This window comes from Sciurus carolinensis, chromosome 17, assembly GCF_902686445.1.
Source record: "Sciurus carolinensis chromosome 17, mSciCar1.2, whole genome shotgun sequence".
NCBI classification, from domain to species: domain Eukaryota; kingdom Metazoa; phylum Chordata; class Mammalia; order Rodentia; family Sciuridae; genus Sciurus; species Sciurus carolinensis.
In genome coordinates, this window is record NC_062229.1 from 63,242,989 (window position 1) to 63,268,765 (window position 25,777).

The 25,777-nt window shown below is 45.8% G+C and overlaps 1 protein-coding gene and 1 pseudogene across 1 annotated transcript in view; one reads left to right on the forward strand and one right to left on the reverse strand.

The window, feature by feature from the left end:
* Prickle2 (prickle planar cell polarity protein 2) overlaps positions 1-25,777 on the reverse strand; it is a 344,617-nt gene that overhangs the window by 249,353 nt on the left and 69,487 nt on the right. The gene's annotated exons all lie outside the window — the stretch shown is intronic.
* LOC124969372 (AP-3 complex subunit sigma-1-like) lies at positions 22,595-23,420 on the forward strand (annotated as a pseudogene).

A 25,777-nucleotide genomic window follows, 5' to 3' on the forward strand; every position in this document is an offset into this window, starting at 1 on the left:
GGGCGTGGCTTTGGGTATATTTGTATCTGGGACAGTGGAGTCTCTCTGCTTCCTGAGCACTATGTGAGCTGCTTCCCTCCACCACACTCTTCCGCAATGATGTTCAGCCTCACCTCGAGCCCCGAGGAATGGAACCTGCTGTCTGTGGACCTGAGACCTCTGAAACCGTGAGCCCCCAAATAAACTTTTCCTCTACCATTGTTCTGGTCAGATCTCTTAGAGCACCGAAAAGGCTCACTAAGACAGACGTTAAAAGCTGGGATGTTGTTGACCATCCTACAGTGCACAGAAGAGCACCATGCCAAGAATCACACAGCCCAACATGCAGAAGTACCCAGGTAGAGAAACCCTGCCTTAGAAACTCCACAGTGAAAGCCTCTCCCTCCCTCTCTCTCTCTCTTTTTAGTATGCAGAACAAATTCAGTGACACTCTGTCACTGAGCCACATTCCCAGCCCTTTTAATTTTATTTTGACACAGGGTCTCATCAAGTTGCTTGGGGTCTTGATAAATTGCTGAGGCTGGCCTTGAACTTGCAATCCTCCTGCCTCAGCCTCCTGAGTGGCTGGGATTACAGGTGTGCACCACCATGCCCAGCAGAATGCCTTCATTCTTGACAGATTGAGAAATGGAAGCACAAAGATTTAAATACAGAAAGATTTATTCATCTCAAGTTAATAGCTTGTTTATTATCTGGAGCTACCTGGAAAGAGTTCACCTTCTTTCATACAACAGGGTACATCTGATTGATTTCTTTTACCATTTCACAGATCTGGAGAAATCTTAAAAAAAAAAAAATGCCTTTAAGGAAGAGGCATGACTCATTTCCTTCCAAGGGCAGACTGAAACCCTGCTCAGAACGGGCTCAAATATTATCACATAGTCTTAAAGGAGTAGGCCAGGTTCAACCAGAACTATGTTCTAAAGTATTGCTCCCTGGAGACTTTTGGACTTGAAGGGCTTTTTTGTTTTTTGGTTGCTTTTTGTACTGGGGATGGAACCCCAGGGGTGCTTAACCACTGAGCACATCCCAAACTCTCTTTATTTTAGTTTGACACAGGGTATCCCTAAGTTGCTTAGGGCCTCGCTAGTTGTTGAGGTTGGCCTGAATTTGCGATCCTCATGCCTCAGCCTCCCAAGCTGCTGGAATTACAGGCGTGTTCTACACTACTTGGCAAGAAAGATTTTTCTTAGGATCAGGAAAATAGAAGCTGTAAACTGCCCCAAATTCCACTTGGGCTTTACTGTTCCTAATCTGAGAAAGCAAACCATGTTGAGATAACAGACACAAACAAGCTCTGTGCTAGTCTTGTAAGGGCTGACAGTGCCCAGGGAAGCAAGTCTTAACAGATAAACAACTGCACTCCTGAGAACTCACCGGATGCCACACACCATGCTGAGCACCACACCACACACCTCACCGACTCTCCCAACGCCATGATGCAGCTACCTTTTGTACCTTCCTCTTACCACTGAGGAAACCAAAGCTCATGGAGCCTAAGGAAGATGCCCAAGGAAACTCAATCAGAGCCTGGCACTGCAGGACTGGAACACAGGTGCCCTCGACGCCAAGCTGAGCGCTAACCACTGAGCAACACTGCCTCTGCCTGAACTTTATCCTGGTAACAGAATGCAGCGTAAGCAGAGGGTGCACACTGGTGGATCCGTTTCCTTAATGCAGATGAACAACATAAACTCTTCCTGAATTTTCTTTTGAGCAGGGCAGGGGCTGCTGCATCTCCTCCCTGGGCTGTCCACCAGTGCTATAGCTTAGGGAAGCCTAAATAAAGCACTGCAGCCAGGGCACTCTGGCTGAGGTGTCATCTGGAGAGACGTAGGTCTGCCCGGGGCCCTGGAGCAAGGAGGGATCCCAGAAGCAGCCCCCATCTTGCAGGCTCCAAAGAACACTGCTCATACCAAGGGCATCTCTCGACAGAGTGAGGAGCTGCTGGCAGGGGAGGGACAGTCCAGAGCTGAGCAAGGTGGCTCTGACAAGGGCTGCCCCTTATTCCAGGATCAGCGTCGTCACTGGCGGGGAAGTGTGCTCCTCTGACAAGCCCGTGCTATGGCTTCTTTTCAGTTATCCAAGCAACACCTCCACGGGTGGATATCAGATGTTCAAAAACAAAGGTTGCAGGGGCCTGGCCAGCCTGGCCCTGAGACCTAGATGGGTACTCTTAAAAAAGAACTGGGGCTGGGCACTGTGGCGCATGCCTGTCATCCCAGCAGCTCGGGAGGCCGAGATAGGAGGATCTTGAGTTCAAAGTCAGCCTCAGCAACTCAGCGAGGCCCTAAGCAACTCCAGCAAGACCCTGTCTCTAAATAATATATAAAAAAGGGCTGGGGATGGGGGCTCAGTGGTTAAGCCCCGCGTTCAATCCCTGGTACAAAAAAAAGAAAGAAAAGCAAAACTGGCTGCAAGCAGTTTGGCAAGTCAGAACTGGAATGTCCACTGCTCTCTGCAGAGCAGTCAAAGAGCATCTGGGAATCTGCAGGGTTCTAGGAAGCACAGATCCTAACCCCATCTCCAAAGCACACAGGTGATGCCAGGCTCAGGTGCCAAGTTTGGAAAGTTATGGAAAGAACAGCATGCCTGTGTTTTCCAGGTGGCATGTGGCACCGTGGATGGGGTTTGCAGGAGACTGTCTATGCATGGAAGCTTCTCTTTCTCTTCAGTACAGCACAGGACCGGAGCTCGAGAGGCCCAAAACATTGTTAAATTAGGGCATTTCTGTTGCTTCTGCTTTATATAATATTTGTATTCTTTTATTATTTTTAAATAACTTCTCTAATTATGTGCTGAACACATAAAACTTTTTTTTTTTTTTAAAAAAAGCACAGATTTACATAACATAAACATCACCCAGAATCCCATCACCAGGATGGGGGAAGACCTCTCTTAAGATTTATCAGTGTGTGGCTGGGTGCGGTTCTGCACACCTGTAACCCCCAGCAGCTCAGGAGGCTGAGGCAGGAGGTTTGCGAGTTCAAAGCCAGCCTCAGCAACTTAGCAAGGCCCTAAGCAACTCAGCGAGACCCTGTCTCTAAATAAAATATAAAAAAGGGCTAGGGGTGTGGCTCAGTGGTTAAGTACTGGATTCAATCCCTGATACCAAAGGAAAAAAAAAAAAAGAAAGAAGGTAGATTTTAGTGTGTATGTGTGTGTGTGTGTGTGTTCTTCCCCCAGGAACACATTAAAACAAAAACAAAAATACTTTCAAATGCCACCTTCCGATTGAGACTTGGTTTTGCTTCAGGTAGCAACATATCATAGACTTTTGTTTTTCTGGGGATTAAACCCAGAATCCTCAACCACTGAGCCACATCCTCGGTCCTTTTTTATGTTTCATTTAGAGACAGGGTCTCGCTGAGTTGCTGAGGGCCTCCCTAAGTCAGTGCTGAGGCTGGCTTGAACTCACAATCCTCCTGCCTCAGCCTCCAGAGCTGCTGGGATGACAGGCATGCGCCACCCTGCCTGATTATCACAGACTCTTCTTCTTTCCAATACACTCATGTACGTAGTTGCTTTAGGTCCTTAAAAATCATCCTATGACACATACAGGTTAGGAAATCGAGACGGAGAGGTAAAGTAAGTTAACTAAGGAAACAGGCTAATTTGGTGGTCAAGCTAAGACCAGACTCATGTTCCCATATTAATCCTATCTTTCATTTCCCAGGAAACCAACCAGGGTCAGCAAACTTCTCCAGCGAAGGGCCAGGTGGAAAGTATTTTCTGTCTGCAGGCCAGACAGTTCCATCACTGCCAATCCAACTGTGCCACGGTAGCCAAAAAATAGCCACAGACCATACATCAACAAATGGAAGCCACAGCGTGTGGACGAGACTTTATTTATGGATACTGTCGTCTGAATTTCATATAATTTTTAAATGTCACAAAATATGGCCTGGCTTTTACTTTTTTCTAACCATTAACAACTGTAAAACCCACTCTTAGCTTGCAGACCTTACCAACGCAGACAGCAGATGGGATTTGGCTCTGAGATCAGTGGGCACAACTGACCCGAGAATACAGTGGTAGAACTGTTTTCTCTGGATAACTTTGGGTTATTTTATTCCTGAATGACAGGAACAAACTGTCTAACATTTCCATGTCTTAATGTAGCAACAGTCAGAGATTGGGGAGCCTTAAAAAAATTAGCCAACCACTAGGACTAGCAATTGAAAAGTGTAAGGAGGATAATTACACAATTACGTAACTTTTTTTTTTTGTATTGGGGATTGAACCCCAGAAGCACTCAACCACTGAACAGGTCTCCAGCCCTTTTTTATATTTTATATTAGAGACAGGGCTTGCTGAGTTGCTTAGGGCCTCATTAAGTCAGTGCTGAGGCTGATTTTGAATTCATAGTCCTCCTGCCTCAGCCTCCCAAGTCACTGGGATTACAGGCATGCGCTACTGTGCCCAGTTAACTTAGTGCTGATGGAACATACTGTGTTCCAGGCACCAGGCTAAGGGTTGTACATTTTATCCATGTAAGGAGTAGGTAAGTATTAATTAAATAAGTAAGGACAGGAGAGGTGACGTCATGTCGAGATCATTGCTTGAACTATGGAGATCTATTTCACTCTCATGCCAAGTCCATGGGCCCATGGCCTCTGACATCTACTCCAGAATCTAGGGTGACAGAGCCGCCTCTACCAAGCACACAGCTTGGCAGGCAGAAGGGAAAACAACCCCAGCCAAGAAGTGACACATAGCCTCCACTCACCCATCCTTAGCTAAAGCACATTGAATGATCATGCCTGAGATCAAGGGCCTGAATACAAGCCTCCTGGGGGTGTGCAGAGCAAACGTTTAGGAAAATAACACCGACCACCATGAGAACTTGACTCATCCTCAGAGCAATGCCTTGAGACGCAAATTATTTCACGGCAGTTTCTACACAAATGTAGAAACTGAGGCCCAGGGAGTTAAAAAAATTTGCTGAATGTTATGGTTTGGAGGTGAGGTGTCCCCCAAAAGCTCACGTGTGAGACAGGCAAGAAGGTTCAGAGGAGAAATGACTGCGTTGTGAGAGCCTTAACCCAACCAGTGAATGAATCCCTGATGGGATTAACTGAGTGGTGGCTGGAGGCAGGTGGGCGTGGCTGGAGGAGGTAGGCATTGGGGGCGTGGCTTTGGGGGCGTGGCTTGGGGTGTGGCTTTGGGGTATATATTTGTGTCTGGAGAGTGGAGTCTCTCTCTGCTTCCTGATCACCATGTGAGCTGCTTCCCTCCACCACACTCTTCCTCCATGATGTTCAGCCTCACCTCGAGCCCCAAGGAATGGAGCCTGCTGTCTATGGACTGAGACCTCTGAAACTGTGAGCCCCCAAATGAACACTTCCTCCCCTACAATTGTGCTGGTTGAATCTTTTAGTCACAGCAGCAAAGCTGACTAAGACACTGAGATCACATGGCTACTAAGCAGATAACTGAGATGTGACCCTGGATGGTCTAACTTCAGAATTGATACTCACATCCCCAGACTCCCCTGCTTTCTGCAAACACCAGACAGACATACTCACCTGAAAGTCATCTGTTAAAGGTCTTTATAACTACCACCATGTTGCCCAAAATAATGGAGTCAGGATCCCAATTCATCAGACATGGTAACAAAGGTGTCTAAGTCATGTCCCCAAGACACTGGGGGGTAGGCTGGATGGACAAGCTCCTTCCTAAAAGTAACTGACCCCAACAAATAACACTTAATCATCATTTTACAAAGCAAAATCAACGAGCTAACTCAAGTGTGTTTCCTGTTATTCTGTATCACACCAGGTTGTCCTAACTTAGAGTGACACAAAAGAGCTTTGAAATGATCAAGAGGATGTGTCAAGAATGAACAGCTCGTTGTACTGGCACTGGGCTGAGCTGTGCATGAAGCAAATGCTGGACAAAGAGGGGTCAAGAGTGGAGGGAGGGCTGGGGTGTGCTTCAGTGGTGGAGTACTTGACTGGCATGTGTGAGGCAGTGGGTTTGATTCTTGGCACCACAAAAAATAAATGAATAAAATAAAGGTCCAGCAACACCTAAAATAATATTTTAAAAAAGAGTGGAGGGAGTAGCCAGGCCTGGTGGCACACACCTACAATCCAGAACTCAGGAGGCTGAGGCAGGAGGATCACAGGTCGAGGCCAGCTAAGCTAAGACCCTGTCTCTAATAAAATAAAAATTTAAAAAGTGAGGCGATGATGTCACTTAGTGATAAAGCTCCCTTGGATTCAATCCCTAAACATATAACACACACACAGACACCACACTCTTATTTATTTATTTATATGATGCATATATAAATATAGGTTTGTATGAATACATATGTAAGAATAAGAGTGGAGGAATGCCACTTGATTAGTCCCCATAGCCTGTGCCTGGAGTATTTCTTGCCTGTCATCACAATCAAAAAAATGCCTGAAGACTCATTACTGTGACCAACAACCAAAACCCAATAGACACCTGCTGACTTCCTATGGTTCCTGCAGCCACCATCTCTGTATCCCTCACTGAGGGATACAGCAGTGCATGCTCCCACCTGTTTCCTGAGTAGTCACACGTGCTAAAATCATCGAAGTGCTTTACAACTAAGTGCTCCTGACAACTCTACGAGACAGACATTATCATCCCATTTCACAGATGAGGAAACTGAAGCTTAGCTTAACGTGCTCAGGTCATACAGCTCAAATGTTACAGAGAACGGATCTGAAATTCAGATTTCTTCTCTTGCTCTAAATTTTGTCTCTCACAGCACCTTAAGAATCACCCAGGCAGGGTGTGGTGGCATGCAAACTGTCATCCCAGCAGCTCGGGAGGCTGAGGCAGAGGATCTGGAGTTCAAAGCCAGCCTCAGCAACTCAGTGAGGCCCCTAAGCAACTCAGAGAGATCCTGTCTCTATAAAATATAAAAGGACTGGGGATGTGGCTCAGGGGTCGAGTGACCCTGAGTTTAATCCTGGTACCCCCCCAACCCCCCCAAAAGAAAGCTCCTTTCTGCATGAGCATTTGGGCAGGGTTGGTGAGCAGAGCGCCTCCCCTGGGGCAGCCTCCTTGCCTGGGGCGTCTCACCTGTAGAGGTGCTGTCCTCCTTCACAGCTCAGGGGTGGCTCCTGACTGCCACAGCCACATCCACCAGTCGGGGAGGGAGAAGGAAAGGAGGAGGGAGGCCTCCCTGCTCCCTCGCAGGGCGTGGCCTTGGCTTTGCTCCACCGTGGGTCAGAACTGAAGGACCTGGCTGCACCCAGCTGCAGGCGGAGCCGGAAAGGCAACCCTTCATCCTGCGCCTCCTTGGTTCAGAATAAGCCACCAGGGAAGGACGCCGGGGAGAAGATGGGCAGTGTCCACCACAGGCGGGGAGCACAGCCCTAGTCCTGTCCTGAGAGCCAGCTCCGCTCCCTTCGCCTACGGGCATCCTTTCCAGCCGACAGAAGCCCTGCACAGTAGGTGTGAGAGGGCAAAAGGGACTGGACAGCGTGGAAGGTGGAGGAGAGGGGACAGAAAGAGGCTCACTTCTCCCATCTCCAGTCAACAAGGCCGGGTACCCAACGCCCGGACGGAAGTAGCATGTGGTTAGTTCACGGGGAAGCAAGCCCACACCGAGAGGGCTGTCCCTCGGTGCCCCTGAAGCCTTGAAACTGAGCCACAGCTGGACTCTGTGCAGATTTCACCCTGAGCAAACTCCCGGGGGACAGGGTGATTTCCAAATACCACCACTGGGAAGGTGCTCACAAGTGAGTCCTTCTTTTTGTCTTTGTTTTTCTTTTGGGGGTGGTTACTGGGGATTGAACCCAGGGGTGCTTAACCACTGAGTCACATCCCTGACCCTTTTTTTATATTTTATTTAGAGACAGGGTCTCGCTGAGTTGCTTAGGGCCTCGCTAAGTTGCTGAGGCTGACTGTGAAATCACTATCCTCCTGCCTCAGCCTCCAGAGCCACTGGGATTACAGGCATGTGCCACTGCGCCCTGCACGAGTCCTTCTTTTTAAACACAGGTGCAGCAGGACAGAACAGGAATGATAGCAGTGTCAAGCGACAGGCTGTGGCTTTGCACCCTGACACACGGCAGCTCTGCTTACTGAATCTAACCATAGAGGCTTGCAGCGACTACTGGGACCTTACAGACAATCGCAGTAGCAGAAGCAGGAAACAAAGCAACGGGGACAGATGATCCCTCTTTAGGCTTAGTGCAGGGAAAGTCCCTAAGCCACATGAGCTAAGGGTCCCGGGCTGTTGACAAGCCTGCACCCACATAGGAATGCAGAATGCACCCTCCAACAGGATTGCACCAACTCTCCGGCCCTGATGCACCCAAACTCACTTACGTATAGAAGTAAAAGCCTGCTGTGCTCGGGACTCAGACCTTGGGAATCATCCCTCTGGGCCGTGGCCAATAATCAAGTGTTGCTTCCAGATCTTGGTGTCCTGACTGTCATTTCCTGCTACACAGGCAGTTACTCCTGCTCTTGCTTTTATTAGGAGGAGAAGGCCATCTATCTGGGGGCACCGGCCTCTTGGATGTTGTGAAAGTTTTCAAAAAATGTTAGAAAAGTGGGCAGGTTGGGATTTGAAAAGAATTTGAAAAAGGATTTCTTTGGGATTAATCCACAGAGAAAAACAATAGCAGCTATAATAAGGTGTGGAATTTCAATGTGCCAGGCACCATGTTTAAGTGATGTGGATAAAATAGAAACATGATAGAAACAAAATGAATGCATGCATCTCCATACACTTTCACCCTTAAGCAACTCCATTGTACAGAAAAAGAAACTGAGGCTTAAAGACTTGCCGTACGTGTCCCAAACGTGCAGAGCTAGAACACGTAAGAGTCACGGTTGGGGCCCGAGCTTCTCATACTCCAGAACATGAAACGAGGATACCACGCCCACACATGCTCCCTGCCATGAGTCAAGGTGCCTTCAGTAACAAAAGTGATGTAGATACAGGAAGACCACACACTCTGTGTCAGAGGAATTTCTAAGAACTTGGCACTAAATGCAAAGTCTGTTTTAAAAGGATCGTCATTGAAATGAGCGCATCGTTTTAGGGAATGTTCTGGTAAAGGCTTTTGTCAACAGGAGAACCCTTCTGCACAGTGTGTACCTGACAATGTTTTCCACATTTTTATTTTCAGATACGGCATTCAGTTGCTTTGAAAGGGGGACAGGGGGAGGTGTTTACATCTGCACTGCTTTCAATTCTATTGACGCGGTGGGTACATTATAACCCTTCAGGAAATGACTGTCTTACTTTGCATTAACCAAAAGATTCAATTTTTCTTTCAACCTGAGAACTAATGAAAGTAAGAGAGGCAGGTCAGATGGGGGAGGTGACTGTACTGGCAAAAGCCCCACGTGAAATGGGTGGCAGGCAGTCGGCACCAACCAGCCTTACCGTGCTGTGGGCCCAGTGCAAAGTGACCGATTCTGAAGCGTTAGCAATGGACTCCATTCTTTAAGAAAATCTACACGGTCCAGCTGGGTGTAGTGGGGCACACCTGTACCCAGCAGCTCCGGAGGCTGAGGCAGAAATTCAAAGGCAGTCCCAGCAACTTAGCGAGACCCTAAGCAACTCAGCGAGACCCTGTCTCTAAATAAAAAATAAAAAGGGCTGGGGATGTGGCTCAAGGGTTAAGTGCCCCTGGGTTCAATCCCCAGTATGAAAAAATAAAGAATGAAGGGAAGGGAGGGAGGGAGGGAGGGAGGGAGGGAGGGAGGAGAAAATCTAATCTACATGGTCCAAACACAAACATTTGAATGTGGCCACCATTTTGTTACCACTGTTCTGAGTTAACTGAGACTTCAGGTTATTTGGAGAATTTCCTTGATTCTTGCAGTAAAACAGAAAGGAAAGATGGAACTAGTTGGTAAGAAAGTAAACCAGCCTAGGCTGGATGTAGACTCTGCTCCTAGCTCTGACACTTATTCTACTCTCGGGAGCGCCACTGAATGGGTGCCTTGGCACACCTACAGATTCCCTGTGAGGATATATTGTGGTGATGCATGGCATTCAGTACACAATAGCCAATCTTACAAATATCTTTATTTTGACCTCAACTACATATGGAGAGTTTTAGTCAGCTTTTTCACTGCTGTGACAAAAACACCCAACCAGAACAACTGGAAGGGAAGAAACGTTTATCTGGGGACTCACGGTATCAGAGGTCTCAGTCCATAGACAGCAGGTTCCATTCCTCGGGGCTCGAGGTGAGGCAGAACATCATGGCTGAAGAGTGTGGTGGAGGGAAGCAGCTCACATGGTGATCAGGAAGCAGGGAGAGACTCCACTCTCCAGAGACAGATATATACCCCAAAGCCACGGCCCAATGCCACGCCCCCAATGCCACGCCCCCAGTGCCCACCTCCTCCAGTCACACCCACCTGCCTCCAGTCACCACTCAGTTAATCCCCTCAGGGATTCATTCACTGACTGGGTTAAGGCTCTCACAACCCAATCATTTCTCCTCTGAGCCTTCTTGCCTTGTCGCAGGCGTGAGCTTTTGGGGGACACCTCACCTCCTAACCATAACATGATACTACTACCAACATCACTTCCTGTATTGAAGGAAAAAATGTGTGAGGGGACTCTTCTTATTCAGGCACCCACCACAGTTCATGGGAGTCTCACTCACACACAGGAAGACATTAGCCAAGGGATGCAAGCAGAATCCTTTTGGAAAGATGGAATCTCCAGATGGCTCATATTGGACCGCAAAAAATCACTGTAAGTTAAGGGATCCTGAAGATCATTTTCCAAACTCCTAATACTTTGGATAAGGAAACTGAGGTCCATTCAGTTGAGGGTCATCCAAGGTTAGAGGAGGCCCACAGCCCACATGGACACCTGCAGAACAAGCTTTTTGCATATGCTTCATGCTTTGTGCTTCCAGGTCCTGCCCAGGTGGCAACGATATTCAACAAAGAGAACTAAAATCATGGACCCTTCTAGGTCTCAGTACCACATCTGCACTTGTCCAATAGGTTGAAAACAACCACCGGAAGTCAGAGTGTGACACAGAGATGTCACTGGAAAAACATTTACTTTTATAAGACAAGTTCTTACAAGGCCCTGGGTTCAATCCCCAGCACTGCAAAAAAAAAAAAAAAAAAAAAAAAAAAAGACAAGTTCTTGCCAATTTTATTAAAGAAAAGATCTGCATACTATGCTTTTCACCTGTGTATTGGGGCATGCGTCACCTGATCAAAGATGGCTAGGGTGTATGATCTGCAGAATTTTTTCCACACTGTGCCCAATTCAGCATTAGTGCCCCTGGTGAGATTTTGGCCAACCTGGTATTTTACTGTTTCAGAGATCGTCAGAGCTGGGTGGCTGTTGGCAAGGGTGACCGTTTCTCTTTCTCTTGTCTGATCATCTTTAGAGCCTGTGTGTTAGGCAGGCTAGGACTTTTTTTTTTTTTTTTTTTTTTTTTTTTTTTTTTTTTTTTTTTTTTTTGGTACCAGGGATTGAACCAGGGGCACTTAACCACTGAGCCACATCCCCAGCCCTTTCTATATTTTATTTAGAGACAGGGTCTCACTGAGTTGCTGAGGGCCTCATGAAGTTTTTGAGGCTGGCTTTGAACTCAAGATCCTCCTGTCTCAGCCTCCCCAGCTGCTGGGACGACAAGTGTGCCCACTGCCCCGGGAGCCTCAGCACTTTCCAGGTTTCTCTAGCACTATTTCTTAAGACCCCACTGAAGGTATGGCAGGAGCAGAGCATTCATGAGACCATGAGACAACTGCAGAAGAGGAATGATGGAGAGGTCAAAGACGGTGGGAGCACCTCACAGTGGGGAAGGCACAGGAGGGACCTAAGTGCACACACAGAAAATAATAAGGGTGGGAATGGTGGCACATGCCTGTCATCCCAGCAGCTCGGGAGGCTAAGGCAGGAGGATCGCGAGTTCAAAGTCAGCCTCAGCCACTCAGCAAGGCCCTCAGCAACTCAGCAAGACCCTGTCTCTAAATAAAATACACAAAAGGGCTGGGAATGTGGCTCAGTGGTTAAGCATTTTCAGTCCCTGGTACTGGGGGAATAAATGGAGGGGGAGAAAATTCCATAACACAAATGTGCAGCCACCATTAACATTTTGGCATATTTCCTTCCTATTCCTTTCTACAGTTAAAAAAAATAACAGGGTACAAACAGAATACACAACATTCATTTTCAAGATAGCATAAGCTTACCCTGAGTCATAAAAATCTTTGAAAGCATCACTTTTAGTGACTACATTGTTTCAATATATTAATATTCCTGTTGCCTATTGCTAGAATGTTGCACAGACTTCCTGCTAGATAATGATATTGTTTCCAATTTGCAATTATAAAATGTAACATTGTTATAAATACCTGAGTGAGACCATTTTTTCTTCTTATTTTAAGATGATTTCCTTCATAAGGATTCCTGAAAGTGCCATTATTGAATATACAAAATTGATCATTTTAGTAGTTCTTTCTTTCTTTCTTTTTTTTGGCACCAGGGATTGAACCCAGGGGTGCTTAACCACTGAGCCACATTCCCCAGCCCTTTTTACATTTATTTAGAGACAGGGTGTCGCTGAGTTGCTTAGGGTCTTGCTCAGTAGCTGAGGCTGGCTTTGAACTCAAGATCCTCCTGCCTCGGCCTCCTGAGTTGCTGGGATTACAGGCATGCACCACCATTGTTAGCCTTCTGAGAATATTTTGCCATAAGCTTTGTTCCTACAACATATGTCCCTACCAGCACTGTATAAAAATGCCCACCTCCGAGCACTGACCATTGTCACTGTCAAGCTGAAAACAAATGAATCCCCTCCTCCCTCCAAACACCTTTGCTAGTTTAATAGGCAAAGTGGCATGGAATTTCTGCTTTAATCTGCGGTGCACACAGTGCTGACAGGCTGAACTTGCAAAATCCTGACTTGCCATGCGGATCCAGCTTCTCCAGACTCTGTTCATGTCCTGTGCCCATCTGGAAGGCATTTTGAAGGTCAACAGTCACCACTTAGAAAAAAAAGACTACAGGTTCTACCCCTGCCCTTTAATTTTTTTTTTTTTTTTAATTTTAGATTCATCTTCTCACTGCTGACCTAGCACTGAGACACGAAGGCGGATGACAGCTAATCCACTCTCCCACCTACAGAGCAGCGACTGGCTCTCCTTCCCCACGTTAGAGTCCGGTTTTTGCTGGACTGCGTACCCTGTGTGTCTTCTTCTTCTCATCCCTTGGAAGCCAGAGTCTGCAGGTGCCCATGGCTGCCCCAGCTCCGAGGGGGTTTGGACGCTGGATTTGCAGTGAGCATCACCTCCAAGAACAGCTTTCAATTGGAGAGAAAATTAGAGAGCTGTCAAAACCCATCTTGGCATCCATCATTTCCCCTCATCTGCTTCCCAAGACACATGGAAGCCGGCATGGACGGATGCTGGCTGGCCCACTGTGCAGGAGGCTCCAGGAAGCCTGCGTGAGACAGGATGGAAAGCCAGCTCATGGGGGTTCGGTGGCCTGAGGAAACGGGCTCAGGAAAGGAGCACCTGCGACAGCTGGGCATTCATTCTTTAGAGAGACCTCCTTGCTGGGGAAATTAGGGCAGTGCGAAAAGCGGACCTGGGCTCCTTGCAGAGCTGCGGAAATGAGGGTGTTCCCGCGGAGAATGAATGAGTGACTCCATCGTTAACCATGCCAGAGTAGAGCACTGAGCTGGAACAGCGTCCACACAACCAGCAGGCAGCGCGCGCACAAGTGGCTTCACTACAAATGACAAGAAGGAGGCCCTGGATGGTATCACACAGCATGGCCAGGCTCAACTGCAGCTCTGGGGCAACAGAATCTAAGCTAATTTGTCCAAAGGGCCTACTTTTCTCTTGAATCAAAAAATCAACAGGGAGCCAGACATGGTGGCGTAGGCCTATAATCCCAGCAGCTCGGGAGGCTGAGGAAGGAGGATTGTGAACTCAAGAGCCAGCCTCAGCAACGTAGCGAGGCCGTAAGCAACTCAGTGAGACCCTGTCTGTAATTAAAATACAAAATAGGGCTGGGGATGTGGCTCAGTGGTTAAGCACCCCTGGGTTCAATCCCTGGCACACACACACACACACACAAAACCTAGCTTTACAAAGCATTGAGCTTACCCTCCGTTGCAGGCACTGTCCCATGAAGAGGCTGGCATGCACTGGATGAGGGACCAGAAAGTGCTCCTGTAGTCCCTCTGCACCTAGGTGCTGCTCTGCCATGCAATGAGCTAGGTGCTTGGCTAACTAAGCCTCACATGAGGAAAAATGTCTCCACCTGTCTCTGCATTTGAACACTTAGCTTTTCAGCAAAGTAATCAAATACAATGATTGAGCAAACTGACCTTGACATCAGACTACCTTGGATTTAATACCCAACTCTGCTTTTACAGGTTATATGGCAATGGAGAAGCTACTGATCCTCTCTCTCCACGCAAATAAGCTAATAGTCAATGAGTTCAAATAAGACTCTTCAAACAGAGACGGGAACATGGAAAAAATAGAGTAAGTTCCTTTTACTACATTTCCTCATCTCTAGGATCAACACTTATTTCAAACCCAAACTACCTTTTGAGGATTAAATGGTGGGAATTAAATAAACCCAGTAAGATGTTCAGCATAAATACCTGGCAAATGGTAAATGCTCAGTAAGGGCAGCTATTATTTGTAATTAATGAAGAGCTTTGGAATTTAAAAAGAGTTGTATCTAGCATACTTCTGGGATGCAGCCACATCAATGTTTATAGTAGCTCAAGTCACAACAACCAAGTTATGGAACAAAACTAGGTGCCCTTTGATTGATGAATGGATCCAGAAAATGTGCTCTATATACTTGATGGAATATTATTGAGTCATAAAGAAGAATGAAATGATGGCGTTTGCCAGTAAATGCATAGAACGGGAGAATATCATATTAAGTGAAATAAGCCAATCCCCCCAAACCAAAGGCTTAATGTTTTCATTGATAGTCAGAAGCTAATCCAAAATAAGGGAAGGGAAGAGAAAGAGAGAGAGAAAGAAAGAAAAAGGCAGAAGAATTTTATCAAAATAGAGGGAAGATCAGTAAGGTAAATGAAGGGAATTGAGGAGGAAAGAGGGAAGAGCAGTGGAATGTATCTGATCAGATTTCATATACATACACGAATGTTCCACAGTGAATCCCAACACCAAGCACATCCACAAGATGCTAATGCAAAAAAATAAATAAATAAATAAATAAATTACAGGAAGATGAGTAGAAAAGAGGGAAGAGGGAGGGGAAACACTGAGAACTGAATCAGAGCAAAATATATTCCATGCTTTTGTGATCATGTCAAAATGTATCCTCATGTTATATGTAACTAAAAAGAATTTTTAATAAGAGTCGCATCCAATATTGAAACAACTCAGTTCTAATCCTGGCTTTACCATTCGCTCACTCACTCTGTGACTTAAACTCATTCCAATTTTCACTTGGGAATGTGGTATCTGTGCGCAAATGCTTAGGATGCAACATACATAATTCAAACCACAGTATCAGGTGTGAGAGGCAAAGTCCAAAACAGAGGTGAAATTGAATAAGAAAACAAACAAATTCAAATGACACCACTAGTAAGGAATCCAGCCGGCACTGAGTGGTTAGAACAGAGTGGTCAGCTCCCAGTGACAAGAGAAAGTCTTTTTCCTTCCATGCTCCCTCCCCAATCCAGCCTTGGAGAACCATCGCCAAGATGGCGCCATGGCTTCTTAAATAACCAGCCTGAGAGACTCCTCATGTGATGGTCAATCCAAAAATGTAACTACTGTTACGTGCCTGAGGAACTTTTAGAGGGCAGGGAACAGGAGTCTTCCTTCTTATCAGATACTGGCCAATGGTTCTCCCAAATGGTTACACCAAACAACTATGCACAGACTCTGCATTTCAGTTCTTTAATCATGCATGATCACAGGAGAGGGATACTATATATCTATTTCAGAGCTGAAAAAACACTAAGGCCCTGGGAAGAAAAACAATCTTGCCTTAGTAGGATAAGCAAGCCAAGTGGTAGTACAGGCTGAGTATCCCTATCCAGAACGCTTGGAAGTGTTTGGATTTTGAACTATTTTACAGATAAGCCATGGGATATCCTAGGAAGGCAACCCAAGAAAAAAATTCACTTAGATTCCATATCCACCTTATTCACAGAGCCTGAAATTCAACTGTATAACACTAGAAATAATTTTGTGCATGAAACAAAATTTCAGGGTGTGGGATTTTCTACCTGTGGCATCGTGCCAATGCCCAAAAAGTTTTGCATTTTGGATTTTCGGATGAGGGACGCTTGCTCTGTACTGTGAAGCAATCTTAGGCTGCCTGTGCAGGACCGCCTCTGAGTACGAATGTCTGCTTGCTTAGGTCTAGAAGACAGAAAACGAGAGACCTCTCTACAGCAAACCGGAAATAGCAATCACAAGAAAACACGACTCAGGCCACACAGGCTTCTAGCCTGTGGATCTCAACCCTGGTGACACACTAGACTATTTGGAGACCTTCTAAAAATCTCCATGCCTGTACAGAGATGATATCAGATGATAGCTATGATGTCAGAATTTCTGGAAGGTGGGACCCAGGTACGAGTATTTTCAAAACTTTCCACATAATTCCAGGTAGAAGCCAAGTTTCAAGAATATTGAGCATGAAGATATTCTTTAACCTATTATGTTCCAAATTTTCAATTCTGCAAATATTTCCAGGTGCACTAAAATAGGTTGGCAATAATAAGCTAGAGCTTAATCATGAATATTTTTAATAATAAAAATAATGAAATAGTATTGATGAAAAGAATCACTATTAATCATATTAATGAAAACAATCACTAATTATTCACCTATTACTTTTTTCAAAAGAACAGAGCTCTAAAAACACAAGGATTTATTTCAAAGTTACCCTCAGTGGTGTCTTTGTTGCTCAATATAAATTTATTGAAGTTCCATAAATGGGACTATGGTACATAATGGGTAAACGTGTCCTCTATTAAATGTGTGACAACCTGAACACCAAATGGAGCATGTGGGATATTATACAGGCGTTAAGAAGGGTAATTAGGAACATAGAAACAGGAGAGAATGCTTATGATATAGCACCATGCAAATGGGCCAGGTTAAACTTGGACAATGAAAAGCAAGTTGCCTTTTTCCTGGGCCTTCATCCAAGACCACGGACTTCCCAAAGTTCCTGCCTGCATTCCAAGCTCAAGTCTCCAGCCTCCTGTCAATTCTACAAGACACTGACATGTTTCCAACAAAATCATTCTTGTGGTTTTTTAAAAATAAGGTATTTATAAAATCGATCATGAACTATTATTATAAATGAGTAAAAATAAGCACACAATGGAAGAGAAACAAGAAAATGAAAAAAATATATTTGAAATAAGTTTAGATTTATAGAGAGTTGCAAAAATAGTAGAGAGTTCTAGATACCCATCTCCCAGCTTCCCTGTGGTTTCTATCTTACCCAAACATTATAGGGTGATGAACGCTATATTATATATATATACACACACACATATATATAACATGACATCTGAGCAAGAGAATATATGTATATATAATGTAAATATATACATACTATAAATAGTACATAAATGTATATGAATGTGCAGATATATATATGTATGTACAAAAGAACAGAGCTCTAAAAATACAAGCATTTATGTAAGAAAATTTTAGCTAAGTTTATTAGGCAAACAGCACAGTAATTAATTGTTGCAAGCAAAAGTCGTCAATGGAGGCTCAGATGGGGAGACTGGACCCAAAAGTATGGAAAAAAGAGGATATTTGCAGAGCCTGAAAAGTCTCCCTGTGAGCTACATATTCAGTACAAAGTGAAAAGAGTCCCTTGACACAGGAGCACGTGGCAGGCGGTACTTTAAGCCAGGGATTACAATCAGCACCATCCATAACCAGGCATGTCAATCAGCACCATCCATAACCAAGCATGTCCGTATCACGCGCCCCCTGATATGGCGCACTGAGAAGGTTCCAGCGTCGCTTGGCGGCCTTCTTATCAAGAAGGCACACCTCAACCCAGTCATGCAAACATACCAGAAAAACACACATGGAAGGACCCCCACTGGTCGCTGACCAGCTCTTCTCCAACATGTCAAGAAAGATAAAGACGGAGGCAGAGCCACAGATGGGGGAAGAGACTATAAGGAGACATGACAACCCAATGCAGCGTGAGATCCTGGATGGGATCCAGGACCAGGAAAAAAGACTTCAGTGGGAAGGCTGCTGAATTTGGAATAAGGTCTGTAATTTAGTCAACAGTACCGTCTCCATGTTGGGTTCCCAGTGCGGATCACTGCACAATGATTTGGTAAGATGTGACCCACAGGGAAGCTGGGAGGTGGGTATATAGAACGCTCTATTTCTGCAACTATCTGTAAATCTAAACTGATTTCAAAAGAAAACATTTTTTAAATTACTGAATGAATCAGACAGAACTTTCCTGTGTTCATATATGAACCCACGACCAGTGACACTCCACACCCTGTACACCCACAAGAGTGGGGAGGCTTACCCCATGTACGTATGATGGGTCACAATACACTCTACTCCCTGGGCACGTGTGACTGTGCTCCAGAGGTTTTGAAAGACAGGAATCAAGGATGGCTGAGGAGGATGGACGGGGACCCACATGGATAGAGAGGGGGGCTGACCCTTGAGTGTGGACATGTGAACTCTGAAGCTCCCGCCGAGGGGCAGGGACATAAATCCAACACTGTGATAACTGAGAAGCTGGGGCACGTAATTAGGGGATGGTGGGGAAATCCTGGATCGGAGTCAGAGGGGTGCTCAAGACTTGGCCCCAACCCAGTAAAGCTGTGTGATCTTGACTCAGTCTCTGAACTGGGGACAGACAGACCTTGTTGCAGATGACTGCCGGTGAGGGCCAAGTGAACAGAGGTGTCTGAAAGCGTTAGGTAATGGCAGAGCCCTGCTATGACTTGCTAAAATTACCAAGAACAACAATACCCACCTGGCCAGCACGATTCTGCAGCCTCACTCCGAAGTCCCAGCGTCCCAGCGTCTCGCGGTACCCATCCCATATGGAAGCAAATCTGTCTTACCTTCTGCCTGACCCTGCAGCCTGGGGCCACCAGTCTTCATGTGTGGCCGACACTAAGCACCATCTGTCCTGAGTTCACACAGCTCCTCCTCCTTTTAGGCAAGACACACGGGTTGCACTGGCTGAAGCCTAAATCCACGTGAGATGAAGACTTCCCCATTCTTCTTTTTTTATTTTTGCGGTGCTGGGATTCGAACCCAGGGCCTTGTGCTTGTGAGGCAAGCTCTCTACCAACTGAGCTAAACTATGTGATAAAGTGTTTCTTTGAACATTTTTCTAAGCAAATAGATGCCGTCAGTTCTCTTTTTGATCAAGACTCCTTCGCAAAGAAGATATCAACAACAACAACAAGACAAAATCAAAAACCAGCAAGAGGCTGGACTTTGCTGTAGAACTCTTTTCCTGCTGACATATATTCCCTGTAGCCACCCTACCATTTCCTCCATAAAAAGCCTTAATAATTGCTATGTTCATTGTTTCTAGGTCATTTTCTCATTGCTTAACAGTATAATAATATGACACCACAAGGAAGCTATAGATTTTGTGCTTCTTTTTTTTTTTTTTTTTTTCTTTTGGTACCTCTGTGCTCCAGCCTGAAGCCAGCGCCACACCTGTCCCTGCCTCTCTACTGACCGCTCAGCCACACGACTCAATATCCTTAGGAGTATCCATTACCACCCTTTGGATCCTACCCCTGTAGCCCAAAATGGCCAACCGAGAACCAGGGACATAAGTACTAACACTACCCTTTCTGAACACAGAAGACACTGCCAGCAGAAATTAGGGGTCAGGGATGCCCGCCGAGGGTGACCCACAGATCTCACACACTCCCCTTACAGTCAAGAGAACAACCGTCTGCAAATCAATGAGCAGGTGCTGAGAGGCATCTGCAGCCAGGGAGGGAGGCCAGACCACCCGGCCAGCCTCACCGTCCACGTTCTGCCTCCTGACTCTGATATTCCAGACACACAGGACGTCTTTCTCTTTCCTAATTCATGGGCAGCTGCCTCATGCTGCGGTACTAAAGGAGTTCTTGCAGGCTTCCCAGGTCTTTGACAGGTGCAGTTGGTGACCCCTAACATGGATTCCCATAGCACAGAGGGAGACTGAACTACAGTGCAGGGGCCTCAGTCATTGAAGTTCTGAAAGTGTGGCTCATTTCACTTAGCATGATAGTCTCCAGTTTCATCCATTTACTGGCAAATGACATCATTTCATTCTTCTTTATGGTTAAGTAATATTCCATTGTGTATATAGACCACATTTCTTCATTCATCTGTTGAAGGGCATCTAGGTTGGTTCCATAGCTTTGCTATTGTGAATTGAGCTGCTATAATAAAAAAGGCTGAATGTTCTCTCTGATATGTGGATGCTAACACAATAAGGGGAAGGGAAGAATAGGAGTTCATTGGATTAGACAAAGGGGAATGAAGGGAAGAGAGGGGATGGGAATAGGAAAGACAGTGGAATGAATGGGACGTCACTTTCCTATGTTCATATATGAACACACGACCAGTGAAACTCCACACCATGTCCAACCACAAGAATGGGAAGTCACACTCCATGTATGTATGATGTGTCAGAATGCACTCTACTGTCATGGATATATAAAAAGAGCAAATTAAAAAAACTTAAAATTTTTTAAAGCGTGGTGCTTCACATGCTGAATGGAGTGAAGGCCTCAGAACCCGGGTCTCTCTCCTCTTTCCCTGATCCCCATCCCTTAGTCCTCATTTTTATCCTCTTCCTCTTCCAACGCAGGGAAGAACTTCCCCAGGACTTTCCTTATCCACTGGAACATCAGATCTGCCGAAGAGGAACACAATGCGCTTCAAGTCTTCTTAGCTGGCATTTCCTTAGCAAGAGAGGTTTAAAGTCACTGCAGAGGAAGAGACTGAAAATCCAATACCACATCCAGAGCCCAGAGGAACTTGGTTCCAGGATACTGCCTCTTCTCTGGGACATTTGTCTGCTCCTAAAAACCACCTACTAACCCTGTAAATTGCCTCCACCACACCCCCCCCAATTCCCTCTCCCCTATGAAGAAGATATTTAAGCTTCAAACATCTGGCTGAACTCAGAGTTGCTGATTTTGTATGGCTCCTGCGCACACGTGCCTGTTTAAAAATCAGTTTGCTTTTCTCCTGTTAATCTGTCTGTTGTCCCTTTATTTCAGCAGATTGAAAGACTCAAACCTTCGGAAAGGGAAAGGAGAAATTCCTTTCTCCCCCGCAGTACCCTGACGTATAGGTGACCGTGTGACAAGACAAACACTGATGTCCTTCCTCGCTGTACAATCCACATCTGGCTTTGCCCAGCTGGTTTCTCCATCACCTCCCCGCACCCGTCTCTGAGGTCTGAGGTTGGAAGATGATCTGCCCTCTCTGGGGACTCGTTGATAGACCTTTGAGAAGCTGCACTGAGGGAAAGTGGCGACAGAAGAGGAGAAGCCAGAAGGATGTGGGGGTGAAGCCGGGGAAAATGTGTCTCCTAAGGAATTCTGAGGGGAGTCTGGAGAAAATGATGGGCAGGACCCCAGAGTGTACACCAGAAATGGGTGAGTGGGAATGTCACTATTTTAAAGAACTATTTCCTAGTAGACCTTTGTGACGTTCAAGAAGAACAAGGAGAGGGCACGTGCTACTGTGAAATCACCTTCAGTGGTCTAGTGTGCCTCCTTGGTGACACCTGTCTTCAACACACTGGACTCTGGGTATACAGGCACAGTCATGCGCACACGGCTGCAGAGAGCCAGCGTGAAGTCCGTTTCCCTCCTGAGAATGTGACTGAACTAAGACCCGGTGCATTTCTTGGATGGTTAAAACATGGTCTCCATGCTCAGCACACGGTACCTCCATGCAAGTTCTCTGGATGGTCACGATTCCCTCCGATCCTTGCACAACTGTGTGAAGAAAAGGAGTTTCCCGATGAGGGAACAAGGACTCTACGAGAGTGGGAACTTGCAAAAGTTCAAAGAGCCAGGAAATAGCAGAGACTACACAGAATCTAAACCATCCTCCCAGCAAACTATTCTGTGACCTTCTACAAATACTCCCAGAAGCCAGAGAGCACTCAACACCAGCACGTGGACCACAGGAGGGTCCCATCCCCTGACGTTCTCAAGCGCGGGAGCTGGGAAATCCTTGATATGCTAACCAGACAGGAAAACCGTGTTTCCTTCCTTTAAAATAAACCTGGTACCAGTCTTCACAAAGGAGATGTGCTCTCTCCTCTTTTGTTCTTTCTGGTAACACAGCAAGAATATGGACTAGGCCAGGCACCATGGGGCATGCCTGTAATCCAGCAGCTCAGGAGGCTGAGGCAGGAGGATCACAAGTTTGAGGCCAGCCTCAGCAACTTAGTGAGGCCCTAAGCAACTCAGTGAGACCTGTCTGAAAAAAAATAAATAAAAGTGCGCATGTGTGGGAGGGGGCGGGTGGGGAAGGATTGCTGGTGAGATCAGAGGCGAGGCTCTCCTGCCCGCCCCGCCCTGGCCCCCAGCGCCCACCCGGTCAGCCCGGCCCAGCCATGATCAAGGTGATCCTCATCTTCAACTACTACGGGAAGCTGCGGCTCTCCAAGTTCTACCAACTCTATAGTGATGATACACAACAGCAAGTCATCAGAGAGACTTTCCATTTGGTATCTAAGAGATGAAAATGTTTGTAATTTCCTAGAAGGAGGATTATTAATTGGAGGATCTGACAACAAACTGATTTATAGACATTATGCAACCCTATATTTTGTCTTCCGTGTGGATTCTTCAGAAAGTGAACTTGGCATTTTAGATCTCATTCAAGTATTCGTGGAAACCTTAGACAAATTTGAAAATGTCTGTGAACTGGATTTAATTTTCCATGTCGACAAGATTCACAACATTCTTTTTTTTTTTTTTTTTTTTTTTTTTTTGGCAGTGCTGGGGATCGAACCCAGGGCCTTGTGCTTGCAAGGCAAGCGCTCTACCAGCTGAGCTATCTCCCCAGCCCACAACATTCTTGCAGAAATGGTGATGGGGGGATGGTATTGGAGACCAACATGAATGAGATTGTTACACAAATTGAAGCACAAAATAAACTGGAGAAATCTGAGGCTGGAGCCCATGCTGTATCAGCTGTAAAGAATACGACTCTTCCTGAGATCCCAAGAAATATTAACATTGGTGACATCAGTATAAAAGTGCCAAACCTGCCCTCTTTTAAACAAAATATTAAAAAGGCCACTCCCAGGTAAAATCCAGGGGGGAAAGTCATCTAAGTTTACCATGCAGTTGTTTACCAAAAATAGAGGAGGAGAGTCTTAACTTTTGCTCTTGGATTTAAGTCAAGGCACTGTATAGAAACTGTGTAAAATCAGTATGGAAGTTCAATGTTGCTTTTCTTGCTTAGTGGTTTTAACAGAATTAAGTAGTTCCAGTGTTTTTTTTTTTTTTTTTTTTTCCTTTTTTAAATTGCATTCCTATGCCCACCTAAGGCATGCCTCTGTTTATTGGCTATTACAGTATTTTGAAAAGTAAGATATTTCTTTAATTATGTACAACCTAAAATGTTGGTGTTTTATATGGATCATCAGTGCATTCCTTAATTCTTTCTGCTATTTGTCACAATTGTTATTTAAATAATCAAATGTGTATTGCATGAAAACATGATGACCTTTTTCTCTTAGTTTAAATAAATTCCAAGGTAACTGGACTTCTAAAGCACCTGTCTGTTTGCCTGATACCTACTTTAGCAATAATTTTTTTTATGACCCTCTGATTCAACAAAGTAAGTAAAAGTATATTTTATCCCTGTTAAAATAAATAGATAAATAAAAAGGGCTGTGGATGTGGTTCAGTGGTTAAGCAACCCTGGGTTCAATCACCATTACCAAATAAATAAGTAAATAAAAATAGAGAGAATATGGACTGTCAATATCCTCATCCTACTATGTGCCAATCCAATTATTGACACATAGTAGGTTTTCAAAAAGATTGGATCAGTTGGGTGTGGTGGCTCAGGCCTGTAATCCCAGCAACTTAGGAGGCTGAGGCAGGAGGATCATGAGTTCAAGGCCAGCCTCAGCAACCCACAAGACCCTAAGCAACTCAGCGAGATCCTGTCTCTAAATAAAATATAAATAGGCTGGGGATGTGGCTCAGTGGTTAAGCACCCCTGGGTTCAATCCAGGGTACCAAAAAAAAAAAAAAAAAAAAAGACTGAGTCATTAAGTCCAAGTCCAAGGTGAACCTCCATCCCAGTCTGTTTTGTGTAAGAGGTCTCCCTGCTTCTGAGTGTCCTCCCCTGAACCGTCTGGCTGGATTACCTCTCTGCCATCCCTCCATCAGGGTAGGGCCATCCTTGAGTAGTGTGGCCAGAACAGAAAGAGAAAACCCTAAGCTTCCCAAGTGCAAAGCTGCAAGATGGACTCATGAACCAGAGCTGGGTGGGGACCAGAGCTCCCTGGGGACCGGCTGTCCTCTCCACTGGCCTCTGGTCAACCCTTCCCGAAGTCCAACACTGTGGCTGACCACACCACTGCCTTTGCGCTGTCACACACACACTCACATCCAGAGCCAAGAGAGGGTGGCTGCGTTCTGAGGGCCACAGTCCCAGAGTCCCTCAGCACACAAACAGCAGGCAGGGGGCCGGTGTGCCTCGCCCGCTTCCCATCACGAGCCAGGCTGCGCAGCCTGCCCACCCTCCCACGGTGCACTGGACCTGGATCGGACCTCTGCCTGGAGCAGATCCAGGATCCCCACGGTCTCTGCCCCGACATATTCCAGAATGCCCGGGGCTGCCTGATGTGCCAACAGCTCATGACGCACCTGTGCAGAGTAGACCAGAATATGCCTTAGCACAGTCAAGCAACCAAAATATTTTATTTTACTTTATGTAGCAGCCCGTGTTTCCCAAAGAAACCGAACCAATAGGAGACAGAGAAAGAGATTTATTTAAAGAACTGGCTCATGTGCTTGTCAGGGCTGGCAAGTCTAAAATCTGTAGGGCAGGCTAGGAAGCTGAAGAGTCACGTAAGAATCGTTTCTGCAGCCTGGAAACTCAGGCAGGGATTCTGCTACAGTCCAGAGGCAGAATCTCTTCTTTCTTGGGGGACGCTCTGTCTTTTCCCTTAGGATCTTCAACTGATTGAAAGGAGGTGTGCCCACATTCCAGAGAGAAATATGTTTTACTTAAAGCTAACTGATGATAAATGTCAATCACAGCTAAAGAATACCCTCACAGCCGGGCCAGGTGGCCCACACCTGTAATCTCAGCAGCTCGGGGGCTGAGACAGGAGGATCTTGAGTTCAAAGCCAGCCTCAGCAACAGCAAACCACTACGTAACTCAGTGAGACCCTGTCTCTAAAGAAAATACAAAATGGGCCTGGGGATGTGGCTCACTGGTTGAGTGCCCCTGAGTTCAATCCCTGGTACCCACCCTGGCTCCCCCCAAAAAAAGTACCCTCACAGAAACATCTAGACAAGTCTAGACCATTAAGACACGGGCATACCACAGCCTCACCAAGCAGACACATTAAATCAACCACTATACTTTAATCCAACACCTATAATAACTCAATGGTTTTCAATCTTCTTTGGACTATGGAGACCTCCTTTAAAAAAACTTTACTGAGGTGCATGTGCATGCAGTTTGCATATCATAAAACTTACCTACCTATTCTAACTGTATGAATTGATATTTTTAATAAGTTTACTGAGTTATGGAACCATTACC